We start from the raw sequence: 19632 nt of genomic DNA, 5'->3' as shown, positions 1-19632 counted from the left end.
TGCTCTAATTATAGCATCAGAAGGAGGCAACTTTAGAGGTCCAGATGGCGGAGGGTATTTACTGCCCTCCTCCTTTCTCCAGGACCCACTTTCTGTTCTTTGCACCCAGTTGTAGCAGCTCAGGAGTACTGAAAGCTCAAGAGCTCCTGGTGCTTAAACCAAAAATGAAACAAAGGAAGAGTGAGAGAAGGTTGATCCAATTTCTTCTGTAACTATCTCCACCCTTCAAGCTCTGGGATAAGTGTTTGCAGAATGAGACCCTTCAGTAAAACACACGCTTTGAATTTCAAGCCCAAACTTCTCACACCATATGCAAAGACTTTGTGGTCACACTGATCCTTGTCATCACATGTGCTTGATCAAAGCGTTCCTGGACAGAAAGTGGGGGTTGCGATTGCCAAGCAGAAAAAAAAAAAATGGTAGCTGTATGCCTTATCCAAGCCTGTCGTTGCTCTTAGGGCTGCGCTCACAATAGGCACCGTCTTTGCCTGCAGAGCCAGTATTTAACACCTTTGTTTACAAAAGCTCCAGATAACCTCCTCTGCAGGAGGTGCTATGGAAAAGCAAGAGTCTCTGCTAGCTTATTCAAACAGAGCCCCAGGGTTTCTGAAGAATGTACAGGAATCCCTGTCCAGGAATTAATATGCTCGCTATCCCTTACCTATTTGTCAAAACTTAATTTTGTTTAATAGGGTTTTTAAATCCGCGCAGTCTTTTCCACAGCCCTTCTCCTCCACCCTGTGGTAGTTCGTTCCTGGGCTATAAGCATTTGCACTGCCAGATGTATCAGTGGATTTAAAAAAATGAAACAGGTACTTTACATGTAATTAATTTAGTGACTTGCTCAGCTGCTGATTCACGTGCATAACCTCAATTAACATTAATGGGAGTTATGTAGGCATGTCAAGGGCAGAATAGACCCCTAATAATCTAACATGGAATGTTATTACGTTACTGCTGTAATTATATCCTGCACACACATCATTTCTACTTTGCTTCATGAACTGCTCTTCAAATGCGGTGGCTACTCATCTGTTATGCTGTATGCATTACTGCTGGGGTTACACTAGGCGTTATCCTTCCTTCTTCGTTGTTCTGCTGCTTGTCCACAAAAGGTACACGTAGCTAAATAAGTAACCATCCAGTTTGCAAAGCTATCAGTTTTGGGTTTTGAAGGTGATATTGGAAGCCAGAAACAATCAAAAAACAACAAACCTCAGCAGAACAGCATGTCATCTCTCCTTCAGCATTTTATTTTTATTTATTTTTAATTGGAATCTGAGCAAGCATGGCTGTGACACCTTTAGCCTCATGGTCAAAGAAAGTCGGGAGTACATGAATCATACCTCTCAAGGAGGTGTTGAAACAATTCTGCTGTTCCGGAGGTTTTTTGGTCTTTGTTAAACAGTTCCCCTTTCAGAGGGGAGAAGGAGGGGCAGTGGTCCTATCCTGATGCACCAGTTGGATGTTACTGGAAGCTAAAGAAGTTGCAAAAAATGAACCTTATCTGATGTGTATAAATAGGAATTTTGAAGTGATAGTGCTTAACACAGCTGGCTCAGTCTGTTCTGTCTCTTGTTCTGTCCAGTGAAGTTGTTGTAATATGGACAATTGCTTTCCAGTTTCGGCTGTGGGGTGTATTCTGCCGCTGCGTTTGTACTACCGCTCTCTGAACTGTCACATACATTTCAGTAGTTTTGTCTCAAGGCTCTCTCCAGCGCTTCGGCAGAAGATAAGGCCTAATACTTTTCTGAGTATGTGAGCTACTGTTCAAACCTGCGTATTTGTGGCAGCGCAGTATATCCCTGCAACTAATCGTCGGCTCCCTGTGGCCATCTTGCTGTGACAGTCATGCCTGGTACCTTGGATATTATACAGCTGTGGAATCAGAGGTACACACAGTATGCCTGCACCTTACGGGATCACACAGCTAAGCCAAGTAGTTCGGATTAGCTTGGCAATTAAGGGATAGTGAAAAGCAGCGAATCCTTAATGCTGACTGACAACATGGCACTTCTTGATGAAAAGGGAAAAGAAGCACTTGCAAAAAACTTGAACATTGTGAAATAGCCAAAGGCCCTGTGTTAAAACACTTTTTATACGATTGCCATCAGGCAGACAGCGTGTTCTGGTCTGAAGATACCAGCTGATACCAACATCCACCAATCTCTTATCGAGGAATTTGGTTTTACTACTTCTGTTTGTGAAGGCCCTAATGTTTGTTAAAGTGTTTGCTAAAACAGAGCTCTGTTTCCAAGGTAACAGCAACCTAACTTTATTACTAAAACTGCACTAATTCAAACAGGGATCTGAACAAACAGATTCATGTTAATTTCAAGCTCCATTAAAAACACAAGGAAAAAAAATCAATGATGTTCACCAAATGGAAAAATAAATCAATAGAAAAATTTTATTTTCAGCCTTTTAGGTGGGGTTTGTAAACAATAGAGGTTAAAAAAGTAAAACTACGTGAGAGCGGTACACAGCATCCTTGTAAGCTGTACTGTAAACAGGAGAACAAGAAGATTCAATCATAATGTAGGAATAATCTTTAGGGCCGCAAAACCTAGAGAAACAGAGGCACAGAAGTAGAATGACCTGTCTCAAGCCATGTGCAGTCAGGTCTCCTGACGTTCTGTCCAGTGGCCCCGGGCTGTGACTCGGCAGCAATGACCAGAAGCCTCGGAGAAGAGCAAAGGTGGGGTTGTATCATGTCCTACATTACTCCAAGTAGCGTGGGCGACAGCAGCTGTGCCTGTGTTACTGCCGGGGCTCGAACATTTGCTAGCAACCAACATACAAACACTCTAGGGATCCTGGTTATGTGGTTTGATTCCTAATATGTGCCAAAGCCCCCGCTGCCCCTGTTTCCCCCGCCGTCGTTACCCTTGCCGGCAGAAAGGCAGGTACGCTGGCACTGGTGACGGGCACGGTTGCAGCCTGGGCACAGCCGGCAGCATGCTGGTACGGTGACAGCTGGGACTATCGGATGACATCTGCCACTCAAAGGGGTCTTGGGGATGGGGTGTCACTTGCGGCTGAGACACCAGCTAAGCACTTGGGAGATCAGAATCTATCCCCCCCCGCTCTGAGCCCCCGTGCTACCCCCCCAGCTGTAAAATGGGGGTCAGAGGTCTTGGTTTCCTGATGCCATTTTAAGGCTAAACCCATTATTATGGGCAGCTACTCGGAAGGCAGCGAGGCTTGGAGGGCGCTGACTGAGCCATTTCAAAATCAGTCCTTTTCATGGTAACTCAGCTATTGGCTCTTCATGCTTTGCCTGAGATCTATCTGATCCCAGAGGCCCTGGCTTCTTTCCTTTCAAATGAAGGCTGTCTCGGCAGGTCCATGCGTTTTGAAGCTGTTTGTTAGAAAAAGATTTTCACAAGGAGCAACGATGCCTTTTCCCCTTCACTGGGCCATGTCTTTTCCAATTTGCCACTGTTAATAAATGTTCTCATTTCCAAAATCTGGGTGGACGAGAGAGAGAGGTATAAAGAGATAATTTTTCTGAATTCTCCACACTAGTGTGTTCCCTAGACAAAATATTGTTTTGTTGTTTAAAAGAGTGAAAACAAGTGATCCTAACCTTGAAGTGCCTTAAGTGCGGGTAGTGAGAGTTCCTGATAGAAGTCAGTTCTTCAGGATCCGAGTTATTTCATTATTTTCAAGAACAACATGTCTCATTCCTTTCTGTGACATGTTTGCTACTGACCACTGTCACTCTCCTTAAAAACTGAAATTTTAGATAGGTGTGTGATAGCAAATTTTACCTTCCCGACTAGAAAACACTGAAGGTAATCTCACATGCTTGCCCCTTGCGCAAAGCTCTACCACGTGAATCCATGGTCCAGTGTGAAAACCATCCAAAACCATCATGAACACATGATCTAACTCAATAGGACTCTCCAAAACAAGGAGGCAGGGCACAGAGTACGTAGCCAGTGCTTATACATCAAGCGTCTAGTTTTTAGTCTTTACCTTCTTGGTACCTGTAAAGAACAAATCCAAAAAGGAGAAGAGGAAAGGCAAAATCTCTTGGGCATACACTGATAAGGCCTACCTGGTGAAGAAACAATGTAAGTGAGACAAAGAAATCTGCGTCACAAGGCAGTAGTTTATTTGTAGTTATCCTCCGAAGGATAACTAATGATTGGAATGCCTTTCAGAACACAGTAAAAGACATCACTGAATAAAACCTGAGTGCAGCAGTGCTTTGAAAGAAGAGACTGATGACAACAGAAGTTTCTGGCAACATTTGAGATGATTTTTGTCAGGACAGCTGGTTTCTCCTCTCATTAGCCTTTGGAGAGGCACCCTCTATTGAAATGGTAAATGATCCCCATTTTCCTCCCCTTCTCTCCCCTTTCTCTAGCCACCTCGCTAGTATTACATTGTTTGCCCCGTATTCTAAATGGTATTTACCTTAAATCTTCTTTGATCCAGTTACTTCACCTTGGCATCCCATCAGCTGGCAAACACAAGTAATAAAGTGAAGGGAACGTAGTTAAGTTGATATCTTAAATGCACACAAATCCCACATGCTGTGGCAACAACAAAATGACTAACAAACACACTGCATGAAAATCTTCTTAAGTGCCTTTTTTCAATTCCAGCCTTGCATACAACAGGAGGAACATCTTAAAAAATAATCCCATAATATTCCTGAACTAACAGCATTGGCATGAGGCACAGGATGGTCTTATGCTTCTCTGCATATCTCAGACAATCACAGCTGCTGCTAGTAAATTAATGGCTGCAAGGGAGTTGGGAGAGGGAGAAGGAGGAGAAAAAAGGGAAATGGAAAGCCTCGTAGGTGGCCCTGTCTCTGCCAGAACTAAGTATTTTCATTGGAGCTTTTTCCATTCAACAGTTGGCAGCTTTATCCAGAGCCCTTAAACAGAGAAAAATTCTTACTATTGTAAGAGTGACTGCTAATGGGATGCAGCACTATCTGCTAATGTACATGAATGAGTATCTATTTAATAATCAAATTGTTTTCTCCTAAGGTGCCTTCTTTCTCTTTTAAATTCTTGCCTGCTGCGTCTGCCCACTTCCTTTTGCCCTAGAAATTAAATGCTGGTACTTTCTTTATGCAAGATTTATGCTAGAAATGTTGGCTGGTATTTCATTGTCAGTCAGGGTGTGATACTGCTGTGACATTTCCAGCTATATTTTTGTGGCAGCTGCAGTTAAACCATCATCGAGCATAAAAACAAACATTTTTTTTCCCTACCAGAGTTCATTTACATCAGTGAACCAGACTAAAGGGTGCACTACCCAAAGCCCTGTTGGCTGATACTACTCACGTCTGCCCTAGAGGGCTTTGCTAGGATGGATACAGCTGGACTGCCAGTAGCTCAAATGCAGAGGTGCGTGGGGGTGTGGGTGTGCATGTGCGCACGGAGGATAGCTGAGATGCACAGTGAGTAGTGAAAGAAAAAAGAGGCCTAATGTGCAATCTGTTATTCTGGTGTTTGAGTGAAAAACCACAAAATGCTGAAGTTTGGAGAAAAGTTAGCGGGGCATCCTGTCATGTTCAAGACCAGCTGATTCACGCCGTCTGTTGGATTCAGTGGAGGTGTCTGAAGAGGTTGCTGACTTCTGCCTGCCCCCCTCACCTCAGCCAGAGCTTACTGCTGTCAGAAGCTGGCTATGATGGAACAACTGACCTGGTTGTTTTTTAGCTGCCTCAGGTAACAACCTACCATATTAATTTGATTCAAAGACATTGTTCCCTGCAAAGGCTTTATTTGTAACAGTCCTGTAAAAGATCTGATCTTCATTGTCAAAGCTTCCAGCCTGCTCTGGACATTTCCAAATGGATTGGGGGGTGGACAGAGAATGCAGGAAGAGTACTGTTAAGCTAGAAAGTGATTTGATGGCCACAGTCGGTACTTGAATCAGCAAGGACAGTTGTCCTTGGGGCTGAAGTCCTTAGAGCTAATAATAATCAATGGCCAGTGGCTCTTTCCTTCACCTACTTCCTACCTTAATGAAAGCAGAGCCCACAGGATCAGTGCTGAAGGACACAGGAGGAAAGGAGCAAAAAACCAAAAGGAGGTGCCAGGCAGGTCCTGTGATGGTGGGAGGGAGGGATCGTGAGGGATCAGAGCCATGGGGGCGTGCAGAGCCCCAGGATGCAAGAGACTGGGAAGACCCTGAGCAAGGAGTGAATGGTAACTGTAATCTGTGGGCTCCCATAATTATGAACCCGTAATCTCAGCATGCAGAGTAGAGTGGGAGTCCCTCATTTAACCACTCCTTAAGTGTACTTTTCTCCCTTTTCAGCAGAGGCTCAGAGGTGGTGCTAGCAGTTCAGGACTGTCCAGTTGCAATGCCTTTTCCACAGGAAACTTTTCCCAATTTCCTGGGAATGTCCTCTGTCTCCCTTTTTCATCTCTGACACACAGTCTATGCATTGTTAAGTACTGATGCATTCTCATTCCGGAAGGTTCTCTGCCACTTGAATTTCTTTGGCCTTACATGTTATTTCTCTTCAGTGCTTGCTTTCAACCTCTATGGACCCAGGAGGAGAGAGGGGGTGGGGGAAGACTGATGTAAATTAACCATCTAGTGTAAATCAGTATAACTGGACTGACTACAATGAAGCTGCACTGAATTACTGTAGCAGAGAACTTGCTTTGTCATGTCTCCCTCTTCTGTGTGTTTTATATTGCCTGTTGTGAAAAAAAAAACCGAACAGAAAAACACTCCACCAAAACTCCAGTTCTTTCTGTTTTGCTCTCCTAAGAGGTGCAGCTGTATGCTAATAGTCTGCTTCTCTAGTGCGAAATAGAAAGGGCTATAGCATGCTTTGATACACCAGGAAGCAGACTCTGATGCTAGTATGGAAGGAGAGAAACATACGGATCTTTTTTCCCCCCTCTTCTCTCCCTTGCATCAGTTTCACACTTTTAGTTCTGTTGACCTCCATGGAGTCCCTTCTAATTTACAGCGCCGTAAACAAAATCAGAATGATGCCCTCTGAAATGTGCAGAATTGTTTTTGGCTTGCACTGAAGAACACGGCGTATTCCAGGGATTTGTGAAGGCATCTCTCTACTTGGTGAGTTTCTTGCATTATGTACCTTCTCCCGTGCTTCTGCTGCTCTTACTGTTTTATTTGGATGTGTAAGAGAGATGCAAACAGCAATGCAATCACATGGCCTGCTACTTTGGAAGAATCTGAGGGACTAAGTTTTATTTTCTTCTGAACAAACAGCTGGAAGTTGCATAGCCATGGCTGGGGCAACAGTCAAGCCCTCAACTATGCCAATACCCTGAGGGTGGGTTTGGAGTTACTGTTCTGCTGATTAATTTCACACCATGGGTAGACTGGAAGCACTTTATTTTGCCTTGTGCCTCCCTGGGCCTCGGTGCATGTCCAAGGTGTGCCATTAATCAGCCTGACTATATGGGCTGTTCCATCTTATTGCTTAATTAAGACTCGTCAGTAATTTACTTGAGATTAATAACTATTTATATGGAGCTGAAGTTTCATCTATTTGGGGGATGAGTTATTGAACTACATTATGTGAAGTAAATCAATAAAATATTACTGGAAATGAGAATTACTCTCTCTCACTTGTACTTTAGTCCTTCCACCAAGCTCACACGCAAAACTCACTGAAGGGAGGCGTTCACGTTTGCACTCAGCATCCCATTTTCAGCTAGACGTGATGTCTATTAATATCTCTGATCACCTTGCTCTCATTACCTGAGTTGTATTGTGAAGACGAGACCTGAGGGAGTGCTGCTAAGAATAAGAGGTGCTTTTAATCAGTTACAGGGTAGTGGCCTTGTTACAGTATGACCCAGAGCCCAGTCTTTCCAGGGGTTACTACAAAACCAAAGCCCTCAAACTGGTCTCAAGTTGCTATTGAAAGAGTGCTTTGTATCACCATATGTACACATTATTCATGAGGAACAGCAGAGAGGTCATCAATGGGTGATGTCCACAACATGTAGCACAATTGCAGGGTTTTGTTAAGCTAATACAACTTGTTTACCAAATGCAAATGGATTCCCCTTAATATAATGTCTTAATTCCGTTCCAGTGCTGAGGAAGAATTTTTCCTGGGCACATCGCCACATCGCCTGCCTGTGGTGCATTCCCTTGAATGGTGCTCTCTGAGCAGGATGCCTTTCTCACCAGAGGCACACTGCCAGGAAAGTTCCAGGTAGTCTTGAAAAACAGAGCTAGCCTTTCTGCCTTTTCTTCCATGTCTTCTCTTCCTTTCCTAAGCTTGACCTTTTGGGATGAATCTGCAACATGCCCTCTCTCTACAAAAATGTGTAGTTTTACCTTGCTGGGTGGCTGGCTACTTTCCACTCCGTTTTCCTGCTCTCCACCCAGCCCTGTCCCAAATGAGAAGTGCAGAGTCTTTGTCCTTTTTGCCATTTCTGTGAAAAAATGTTTACTACTGATACCGTTTGATTAACAACCTGCCACAGAAGAGGTTTTCAAAGAAACTGGAGCATTATTTTTTTTGTGATAATTGTTCCCATCTTTTTAATAATCTTTTCTAACACATGACCAGAGTCAGGCTGCACAGACGTGAAAAGGTCTGACATTCACTGACTCTAGCGGCTGCTGTAGCAAGCGCTAGGAGAGGGGGAAAGGCTGATGTTGAGTGAGGGATGGACTTCGGTTCAGAGGTGTTTGCTGAGATGGCAGAGTTCATCTCTAGCCTGGAGCTTCTCTTCGTTTGGAAAAAAACCCATCCCATTCTAAAGTTTTGACAAAAGAAGAGGGCTTTTCTCTCACTTGTGTGTAATTCAGAAGAATCTTTTGATTAGAACCTAAAGTAAGGACAACCTTAACCTCTTACCAGCCTCTCACCCTGTCCCTCTTTCTCTTCATTGCTTCGTTTAGCTTCACTGCTGTTGTCACTGAAAAGCCTCCTGAATGCTTGTACCATAGAGAAGAGTTCACATGGCTGAGAAATGAGAAGCTTTCTCAACAGCAGGTGCTGTTTAAAGCAGGGGTTAATGCGCTGTTTTGGCCTCAGATGAACCCAGTTTCAGAGCACCCCCATGCCCCAGCTGTCCTTTTCCACCCTGCTAAATATTGTCCCTGTTTCCTATCTGCCAGCGTAACTGCAGGTTGGAGGTGCTCCCTAACCCAATTCTGTCACAGTAATCTGGGTCAATCTCAACACTTCAAGTACTATATTTATTTTTGTAGCTCTCATCATTTCGACAGTTGGGTTAGAGAGTCCTTTCATGTGCAATTATGCTGACAAAATTGAGGGGGAAGTGAGCTCCAGAGGGGGCTGAGCAGAGAAGCACAGGGGTGCCAATGGCCAGGACAGAAGGCTAAACATTCCCTGAAGCACACAACAAACAAACCTGGGCAGAGACAGCCAACATCAGTTTTTTGGCATCTTGAGACTTTTGTCCTCTCCTGGTAATGAGAATAGGTGGGAAATACACAGATTTAGAGTTTCATTCCCAAGTTCATGCTGTGATTGCATGTTAATAAAGGATAGGCTCCTTAGCTGAACTCTTTCCATCTTGGCATGGCCCTTCTTCTTCTTTAGCTGAAGTTACTGATTTGGGACTCAGCCTTGCAGTGAGCGTTGTAGGGCACAGGTATCAAGCTAGAAAAGATTTCCTGAAGAAAGGGGCCATATGGTTTCTCAGGTATGCCTTCAAGTGGGCTGAAAACATGCGTAGGCATCAAAATAGTGCAAAAGCTGATGAACTCAATCTCCATGGAAAGAGCACAGCAGCAGATGGATTTGCTGAGGAATGTAATCATTGGCGAATGCTAGGATTTTTTTATTTAATATCAAACAGGGGAAAGCGACAAAGTTAGGAGCTGAACTTCACTGAAGTTTAGCAGAGGAGCAGAGAGGAACTGTTCCTATCACAGGTTTTGGTCCATCTCCTTTTTTGATATTTTGATATTTTTCCTGCTTGACCAATCTCATCTCCTTCTATGATGAGGTGACTCGCCTAGTGGTTGAGGGAAAGGCTGTGGATGGTATCTACCTGGACTTTAGTAAGGCCTTTGACACTGCTTCCCACAGCATCCTCCTGGAAAAACTAGCTGCTCATGTCTTGGATGGGTGTACACTTCGCTGGGTAAAAAACTGTCTGGAAGGCCGAGCCTAGAGAGCTGTGGTGAATGAGCCAGTTGGCGGCCGGTCATGAGTGGTGCTCCCCAGGGCTCAGTATTGGGGCCAGTTCTGTTTAATATCTTTATCAGCTATCTGGGTGAATGGATTGAGTGCTCCCTCAGTAAGTTTGCAGATGACACCAAATTGGGCGGGAATGTTTATCTGCTTGGGGGTAGGAAGATTCTGCAGAGGAATCTGAACAGGCTGGATCGATGGGCCGAGGTCAGTTGTATGAGGTTCAACAAGGCCAAGTGCAGGGTCCTGTACTTGGGTCACAACAGCCCCATGCAACGCTACAGGCTTGGGGAGGAGTGGCTGGAAAGCTGCCTGGCAGAAAAGGACCTCGGCGTGGTGGCTGACAGCTGGCTGAACATGAGCCAGCAGTGTGCCCAGGTGGCCAAGACGGCCAACGGCTTCCAGGCTTGTATCAGAAATAGCGTGGCCAGCAGGAGTAGGGAAGTGTTGTCCCCCTGTATCGGCACTGGTTAGGCCACAGCCTGAATACTGTGTTCAGTTTTGGGCCCCTCAGTACAAGAAAGACAATGAGTTACTGAAGTGTGTCCAAAGAATGGAAAAGAAATTGGCGAAGGGTCTAGAGAACAAGTCTTAGGAGGAGCGGCTGAGGGAACTGAGATTTTTTAGTCCAGAGAGGAGAAGGCTGAGGGGAGATCCTATCGCTCTCTACAACTACCTGAAAGGAGGTTGTAGTGAGGTGGCTGTCAGTCTTTCCTCCCAAGTAACTAGTGAAAGGGCTAGAGGCAATGGTCTCAAGTTGTATCAGAGGAGGTTTAGATTGGATATTCGGAAACATTTCTTTACTGAAAGAGTGATCAGGCATTGAAACAGGCTGCCCAGGGAGGTGGTGGAGTCACCATCTCTGGAGGTGTTCAAAAAATGGGTAGATGTGGCCCTTCAGGACGTGATCTGGCAGGCATGGTGGTGTTGGGTTGATGATTGGACTTGATGATCTTAGAGGTCTTTTCCAACCTTAATGATTCTATGATTCTGTGATTCTATATTTAACTGTTGGCAAAAGGCATCAGTGAAAGAAAGAAAAGAAATCATCTGGACACTTTTTTTATTATTAGGTAAGTTTGATATTTTCCTAGATGCTTTTCTTCTAACCCTTCCTGCCTCTATTTCCATCCTTCATTTCCCTGACATTATTCAATATGCTAGAGCTGTTTCTCTGCAAAAAAAGCCAACTACAAAATCTTTAGACATTTGCCCCTGAAAAGAAGTACACTGTAAATAATATACAGGAGTAAGAGCCTCATGAGGATCTGAGTCCAAGCAGATGTCACTAACTTGGAACTGAATATAATACCTCTAATAACTCTGAAAACAAACCGGCCCTGCCAGGCCCAGCCCCTGTCACCTCTTCAGTAATATCTGATCACTGGAGTGGGCTTGGCAATTCAAGGAAAGCTGTCTTCTGCCCCATGAGAAACTGGAATACGCAAGAGCGTACGCTGCCAACTCAGTGTCAAACTGTTATGACACCAGAGTCGCTAACCATTTTATACACAGTTGGAAGCAGCTTTTACATGACTTCACCTCCTAAGGCTTTTCGACCTCGCTTTTCAGCCTCTCCCTTTATTCAACATAATGAAAATGTCAAGACTGTTCTTAGACCCACTTGCCTTGGCACATTCACCTCCCGAGTGAAAACAAGTTTATGGCTATGGGTGCAATATACGTTTATTGAACTATCTCCATAGATACCGGTGGTTGCTTTTTCAATTCAGTCTTAACTAACTCCATGTAGTGGTGGAAATGAAGCCGCCACTGTAAATAAATAGGTGTTTTGTGCCTGTGGTTTAGATCACTTAAACTGTCTTTTACAGCTGAGGTAGAGAGTTAGGAACTGACTGCGGCGGAAAATCTTAGCAGCTGCTTGCACCGCAGTACACAGCCAACTCCAGAGCATGGATATCCACAGAGGATAGTGCCTGAGTAGTTATATGAGTTTAGATTCACACTTCAGTTTATAGCAGTGCAATTTTCCTGTAAAGCCAAGTTTTTAAATATTAAAGTGAATTTATTCCTAGATTTATATCTATGTTTAATATGCACACATGCACATATTTATACCCTGTGAGGTGATCAGATACCCATGTGGTAAGATGCCAAAGCAGGTGCTAAATTGTACTTAATCTAACTTTGACCTTTGATCACCTCAGTCTTCGGCATTTGTTGCTTAAGAACAGTTTTCCTCAACAACTTCTTGGTTGTGAATTGCCCTGGGATTGCGTAGCTGGAAATCTCAACTCTAATTAGAACAAATTTGTCTATTTGTAAATGAGAATGTATATCTGAGATTTCATACCTCAGCCAATTTCCTTGAAGCTTCTCCACATTGACCAACAGCAACAAATTTTCTTTTCAAGTACAAAAACCTGCTTCCACTCAAAAATCAACCATCCAATCGATCAATTAGTTTGCCAGCTGGTTTTGCTGTATGTACAATATTCAGTTCCCCAAACAGTGACAGCTGTAAGAAACAAATATCAATATATATCATTATGAGTGTTTGAAAGGGAGACTTTCTGCCACTGGATGGTTGAGAAATTCTCCTTTCCAGAGTAATACAGCAAGTGTTTCCAACTGTGGCAGACTGGAAAAACAAGATTTTAAAATCATGACACTGACTGACAGAACTGCTGTTTTAGGGAGTTGTTCAGACATTTTAAAATGCACCATTTATATTTATTTTCCCTCCTAGGTCTCAGCCAAGGCAAATTAGCAGTATAGGTAGAGGGATTAAGAAATCAGACTTTAATAAAGTCTCAGAGTTAGGGTTTGTGCCTGTAAGTCCTTTGGCATAAACGACAGGCAGTGCTGTGGCACAGTAAAAATCCAAGTGTCAATCATGCCAGGGTGACTAATGTAACTCACTTGTGGCCTCATTAATCATGACTGAAGCAGGCATCCCAAATTCATGTCAATAACAGTTTTATGCCACCCCAGCACATAAGGAATCCTCTATAGAAATCCTCAGGTAGAGTGAGAAAGCCTGGTCCTTCGCTGGTATAAACCACCTAAGCTCTGCCAAGCACTGATGAGTGATGCCCATTTTTCTTAGCTGAGCGTCTGACCCACGTTTCCTATTTATTATTACCACGTTATTTTTGGGAGTCAGCAGAGTTCTTCTTGTGGCTCTGAACAAAGTGTTTGCCTTGTAATCTCACCAGACCGGGAATGTCTCCAAATACTCTTTGAGAACTTTATGAAAAATGCGGCCTCTGCCCCAGCGATAGAAAATAAATTGAAGAGATTTTTTTTTCACCCAGGTGAAACTGATACCATCTTTGGACACTGGTGATCCCTAAATAAGAGGATCACACAAGTAATCCTAACAAACACATTTACCACTTGAGTGGTTAGATTGTGAAAGGGTGGTAATTGAAAAAGGAAATATTTAGGTAAGTAGGCCCAGACTTCTTTAAAAGGTCTTTGCTTCCCCTTCTTCCACGTTGTGCATGTGGAAGATTTTGCTGCCCTCTCCCTGTCTCTGCACCTCTATAGCAGTATTTATTTGGGTTGAGGAAGAAACGTCACTGTCAAACTGCTGTACTCTAATTTCATTTCCCAGCATGTGGAGTTTTCCTTCATGAGAGTGACACTGAGACTGCTGCTGATATTATGGTGTACTTTGCTCTGACAGCGGAGAAACGGTCTGGGCCTGCTTTCACAGCCAGTTGAAAGCAGTGTGAGAGTGACTGCGTGGTCTGCCCGAGGAGAGGATTGATCCAGCTGAAAAGCCATCACTGTTTTTCTGGTAGGACTAGTGCCCAGGTGGATTAGCTCCTCACTCCAGATGACCTTGCTGCCACAGTGCTAGCAGAAGGGAGGCAACACAGACACCAAGGGCAGGACCCTCCACCTCTTTTGGTGGCCTTCTGCATGTAGGTCAGCTTAGTCTAAGAGCTGAAACACACTATGAGGAGAAAGTGGTCATAAAGATTCGACAAAATTTGGTCAATGCTTTGACTGAAGGCTGAAGAACCCGACAGCACGGTGCTTCTTAGACCTCCGAAAGTCCTGTTGGTGTGGCAGCGGATTTTACCATCCTGACATTTGGGTAAAAAGAAAATAAAACAGCCCACAAACAGAGGAAAGGCTCTTTCATGTCTCATTATCCTGCAGCAAAAATGGACAAGAAAATCTGTTTCTCTCCTGCGTCTTCTGTAAGTATATCTCTATATATTTGCTTCACAATTCAAATTTTCATCAAAAAGCTCATCATAGGATGGTGTTGGTCAGGAGTCCTCCCTCCCCCATGCCTAAGACCTCCATGTTGCACTGGAAGAGTAGTGTCCCTTTCCATCTCATCTGTGTTCAGCCAGCTCCCTGGCCGCAGACAGAGAGCCGCAGCTCAGGTCTGCCAGGCTGGAGCCGGTGGGATGCCTGCGGGGTTGTGCCAGCCCCCTGGCTCTGCGTCTGCCATACCTGCCTCTGCAGCAGCAGCAGCCGCCGTGCATCTGGATGAAACATGAGTTTCGCATTTCATGGGGAGTCCTCAGGCCCAGGATGAAATGGCACGGCTGACGTTTCCTTTCAACGCGAGCCGCTGCACAGGGTGACAGAAGTGCAGCCGACGCGACACACATGGGTCCCGAGCGCGTCTGGTGCCCTCCACGTGGTGCTCAGTAAAAACCCCCAGTGATGCTGAAGCACGGTGGCCGTACGTGTCCTCGCCTCCTTCCCTCTGCTCCATACTGCACCACGGGGCAGGAGGGAGGGCCGAAAGCAGCAGAGCAGACAGCACCAAGCACTCCGATTCTCCTCCCCATTGGAAAAAAGGAGCTTCCTGAAGGCAGCAGACTGATGTTGTAATGTTCCTCCCAAATCCCAGCACGTTTGAGGTGCTCACAAGATAGCTGAGCATCCATTTGTTGATATTTGAATGCCTGTGGCTGGAAAGGCCACATATTTTCAGCTGGAGCTGATAGGCTGGTCATACGGTTGAGTGGAAACTGAGCAAAGAAATAACTGGACTGAAAGAGTTTTCTAGGTGTTTAGTGAGGGGGTAAAAGTCATTCTCTCTCCCTAGGGCAGTGAAGCTCATGGACATGATTACCAGTGGTGGATGTGTGGCAGCGTTTAAGTCCAATTTGGGCAGGCTGGCACTCTGCAATGTAGAAGAGGATCAACCTGCTAATGAGCCTGCGGGTTGCATCCCAGGATGTGCAACTGGCCAGCGAGGAGTCTGGTGGAGCTGTCACTCATGTACCTACATGATGTGAAACAGGTATCACTTTGCTTTGTGCATGCATTCTTCCATCTGAAAATAGAAGCCGAGAGAAAAAGAGAAATAGGAGGAAAAAATGGAAAACAGAAGGTGTCATGAGGTTTCTGGTTAGTCTGGCCAAGAGCTGAATTTAAAACCATGGTGGAATATTCATTATTTGTGGGCAGTAATAGTTATATCATGCATTAATAGGAAAGAGAGGAAAAAAGGTATTCTTGGACATCATTGAAAACAGGCTGACATCCCTGCTGGTGTTGTCCGTGAGTCCTGCATCCCCCGGGTGCTGTTGGTCTGCAGAAGCCGCAATGATTCCCATGGAGCTGTATTGAGGCCTTTGGAGCCAGGCCAATTTATACCAAACTTTTCATACCACTCATGTAACTTCCAATCTAGGGCTTCATTTATAATGAACCCACTGTGTGAAAGGCAAGCGTATCAATGATGGTGGTTGTTTTTTTGGCTCCGATGCAAAGATTGCTTTGTTACTGGGGAAATTGGTGGGGAGTTACTCACACTCACTTGCACACTCAGGGCTGACCCAGACTAGACCTGCTTCACATCTCTGAAGCTACAGCAGATGCTTCTTGCTCTGGAAGCTACTCATGCTTTGCAAAAAGGCCAAGTCCAGTCTCTTGATAGTAGACGTTTGGTGCAATTATTGCAATTCCAGAGTATAACTCCATCTTGGTAGTTGATGTGGTTCTTCCTCGTGCCTTGTAGGCGGGGAGACATGGGGAGAAAGACGAGAAACACATGACAGGCTCCTCTATTTAGAGCTGTACTGTGAATTAACACCAAGGCAAGTTTCTAGGGGTGGATCCAAAGTGGGGGGGCAGTCGGGGGTTGAGCTAAATGACTGCCCCTCTGCTCTGCCATCAGCCCTCTGCCCCAACAGTGGGCTGAACATCCTCGGTTACGGTCAGTGTGTGGTCACGAGCACTCCCAAGGTTGAGCGCTGACACAGTGGTAATTGGATCTCATCAGGCTGGTCAAAAGGGAGTTCTCCTTCACAGCAATTATTGCCCAGGGGGGAAAAAGGGAAAAAAAACCCCAAACCTGGAGGCAGGGAATTAGAGTAAGTGCTGATGAGTTGGCAGATGCTGCCGGATCAATGGCCGTATCATGGCAGGGGAAGCAGCGACAGCCCTCTCGGAGCCGTCAGTCACACTGTTATTCTGGGTAAATGCCAGCAAAAGGAGCAAGAGGAGAGAGGGGGGAGGGAGGCACCGGCCTGCTGGAGGGAGGCACCGGCCTGCTGGGCCACTTTTAATTACTTCAGGTCACATCAGACAGAGAACTGCCCACCATGACAGATCAGTCCCGCTCAGAGGGCTTGCATGCAACCCGGGGTAGCAATCAGGACTTGTGTTCACGCAGCCCCTTTTATCCAGAAAAAAAAAAGCTGCAACTCAAAGCACCACCACAGCCAAGCGACAGGCAGAAGCATATTGTGCACATCTACGCGTCCCCGTGCCGTGCGGGCTCCCCTGGGCTGGAGCGGCGAGGGGCATCTGTCTGACAGCGCGCACCACGGCACTACACAACTTTCCGGGCAAGAAGGAGGGTTGGGGAGGCTCGGCGGTGCGATGGCTTCCCTGGATGGGAGCCAGAACATTAGCACATCTGAGGTAGGGCTGATGCATCTCCACGTGGCTCGAGCTGTTTGCCACAGCCTCCGGAAGGGGAGCTCGCCATAGCCTCACTGCTTTTCTCCTTAGCAATTGCCCTCTTCAAAGTCTTCAGCGGGGCCTGTGGCAGCACAAGGGCTCTACAAAGCCTAATTTATGTGGTTTTTTTGCGCCAGCAGCAAGGTGTTGTCGCGGGAATGGTCGCTGCCTTTCTGTACTTCGCTGCCACCACAAATTCCTTAGAAATTCTCTAAAAAAAAAAAGGAAAGAAATATGGCCACCGTGTAAACATTTTTATGGCTGAATTCAGCACTGCCATATATGAAACTCATATACGAGCCTTGGTTTCTTCACACACAGCAATCTCCTGTTGACTTCACTGGGAACTGCATTTGCATTCGGGTTGCAAAGTCAGGCTGTTAATTATGCAAGCTCACCTGGTCCTCCTGAGCTCAGCACAAATTCAAATGGATGTGCCCTGATGAAATTATGTCCTGCATTGCCCTGCCATAGATTTCAAAATACTAGTTTCCCCAATGGAAACAGCATTTGGTGTTTCTAGAAGACTCTGATGGTGTGTGGCTCCTCTTACTTTCTTCTCAGCGACGATCCTGGTGTAAGGACTTCTGTCCCTGCCTCTGTCCTTCTCCTTCAGCAAAGCCAGTCCGACTGCTTGTGGTGCAACCCTGCAGGCAGGGTTGGTTTTACAGTGCAAATAATTTTACCCAGAGATGATGCAGGGCTGCAAAAAAGCAGAGAGAATGGTAAAAATGATTTAAACTGAAGTTTGCCACCATAGTGTTAAATTGCAGTGGGATTCAAACTTAAACTGCTCATCAGCCACGCGAATGCAGACTAGGAGAATTAGGCGTTGTTTCTGTTTCAAATCAAATGCGTGTATAGTCCAGGGGTGCCAGTTTAGCTTGCACAAAGAAGAAGCCTTCATTATAAACCTGAGAGGCCACTTTAATGAGCTGGTTTAATCTGACGTAGTTCGACTGATGGTGGTGGATTTGGCACAGGCACTGCCGCACTGCCTGGGGGATGAGATCTGGCAGTGTGCTGTACCCTCCCGCAGCACCCGTGCGTCCCTGTGTGCTGGGGTCTTGTGTGGGTGCGTGCCCCACAGCTGCTGCAAGGACACCTGGATAGAGGAGGGGATTATCACTTGTCCCGTTTGATTTGGTGTTTTTCTCTGCTCTCTGCGTTCTCCACATTTTCTTCAGCTGACTGGCTCTGGCTAACAGCTTTGGATGGAGGGGTTTCAGGAGTAGGCAGCTTATTCCTGAAACACAGCAGCTCTAAATTACTACCAACAGGATATTCTTTCACCTGAGTTGTGGGTTTTTCTTCCTGTGATATTTGTAACAGTGTCTTCTTGTGCTACTCTATCATTTAGGGGGACAGGCTTTCTGCTATAAACACACTGCTTCCCCCTTTCCCCGAACACCTTTTAACACCAACAGGGTTAAAGCATGGCATTCATATTATTAGTCTGTCAGGCTGGTGCAAACAGACAAAGAAAAAAATTTTCTTGAAAAAAAAGAAATATTAGTGCCACCCTAGACTTTCTGTGTAACTTCAGGATGGTTACTGTAGCGGCAGAGCTGCTCAAATGCAGTAGAAAGGTGGTTTTCAAAGATCCGTTGCTATTCCAAATGACGACTACACAGCAACAACTCATACCTCATTTACTTATTTGTTTGCTGTTTGAACATCTACCTAAAGGGACTTTTCTTGCACAAATATTAGGGGAATGACTGTTCTTTGTACCAATGCCCCTGTTCAGCTGCAAGCAAAAATATTTGAGAAGTGGCGAGAAATGGATGTTTCTGATTGTTTGCCAGCTTCTCTTCTTCATCCATTATTGCTGTTACTGCTATTGCTATGGAGTCAGAAGGTTTTGGATAGGATATGATCACTGCATGTGTGACCTGGGTCAGAGCCTGTGACCTGCTGAGTTAGGTGATACTCTGCATCAGGATCTATATGGCATTACACAACCATGAGGGAAGAAGGATCTGCTATGAAGATCTCCCGAGTGAGAACTCACCTGCTTTTACAGGTTCCAGCACCAGACCAGAGAAGAGACTCAATATCATTTGGCAGGAAGATTACTCAGTACGGGAAGACAAGCGTTTACAAGCAATCACAGATACAAAGGTTAAAATCAAATTGATGCCACAATCAGGAAAAAAACCCCTTAAAAATCAGCAATTAATGTAGGCAGTGCTGGGGATAAAAGAGGCTTGGAGGAGAGGGGGAGATGATATATTGGGGGAGAAGGTTAGTGGACAGGAGGACACTCAGAAGGTGACTGGAGACTTGCAGGTGAGATGATACAAATATTTTTCACTTGTGGGCTGAAGATTCACATGAGAACTGAAATCTGCAGGGTGGTCGTAGGTTGTTGTTCCAGTTTCTGGTGGTAATTTTATGCCCCAAAACGTTTGTCCTCCTTTCTCACAGTCTCTGCCACGTTCAGATAGGGAGGCATGATAGACTTCTTCATGTTTTTATCCTTTGCCACCTCTCCTGTTCACCGCAAGTGTCTGTCCAGGTTGGGAGATCCTAAGATACACATCTCTCTCCCTGCTGGGTGTGAGACAGGCATTTTCGTCTTT

The 19632-nt window shown here is 45.2% G+C and overlaps 1 long non-coding RNA gene across 1 annotated transcript; it reads left to right on the top strand.

Annotated features, from left to right (window-relative positions):
• The first annotated feature begins 5203 nt into the window (after positions 1-5203).
• On the top strand, positions 5204-14313 carry LOC142361039 (uncharacterized). Its single transcript, XR_012763579.1, has 4 exons — positions 5204-5696; positions 6959-7068; positions 8060-8182; positions 13722-14313. It is a non-coding gene; the product is annotated as an uncharacterized LOC142361039 (long non-coding RNA).
• Positions 14314-19632: the final 5319 nt, after the last annotated feature.

Source organism: Opisthocomus hoazin, chromosome 4, assembly GCF_030867145.1.
Source record: "Opisthocomus hoazin isolate bOpiHoa1 chromosome 4, bOpiHoa1.hap1, whole genome shotgun sequence".
In the NCBI taxonomy this organism is placed as follows: Eukaryota; Metazoa; Chordata; class Aves; order Opisthocomiformes; family Opisthocomidae; genus Opisthocomus; species Opisthocomus hoazin.
This window is presented reverse-complemented; position numbering and strand designations above follow the sequence as displayed.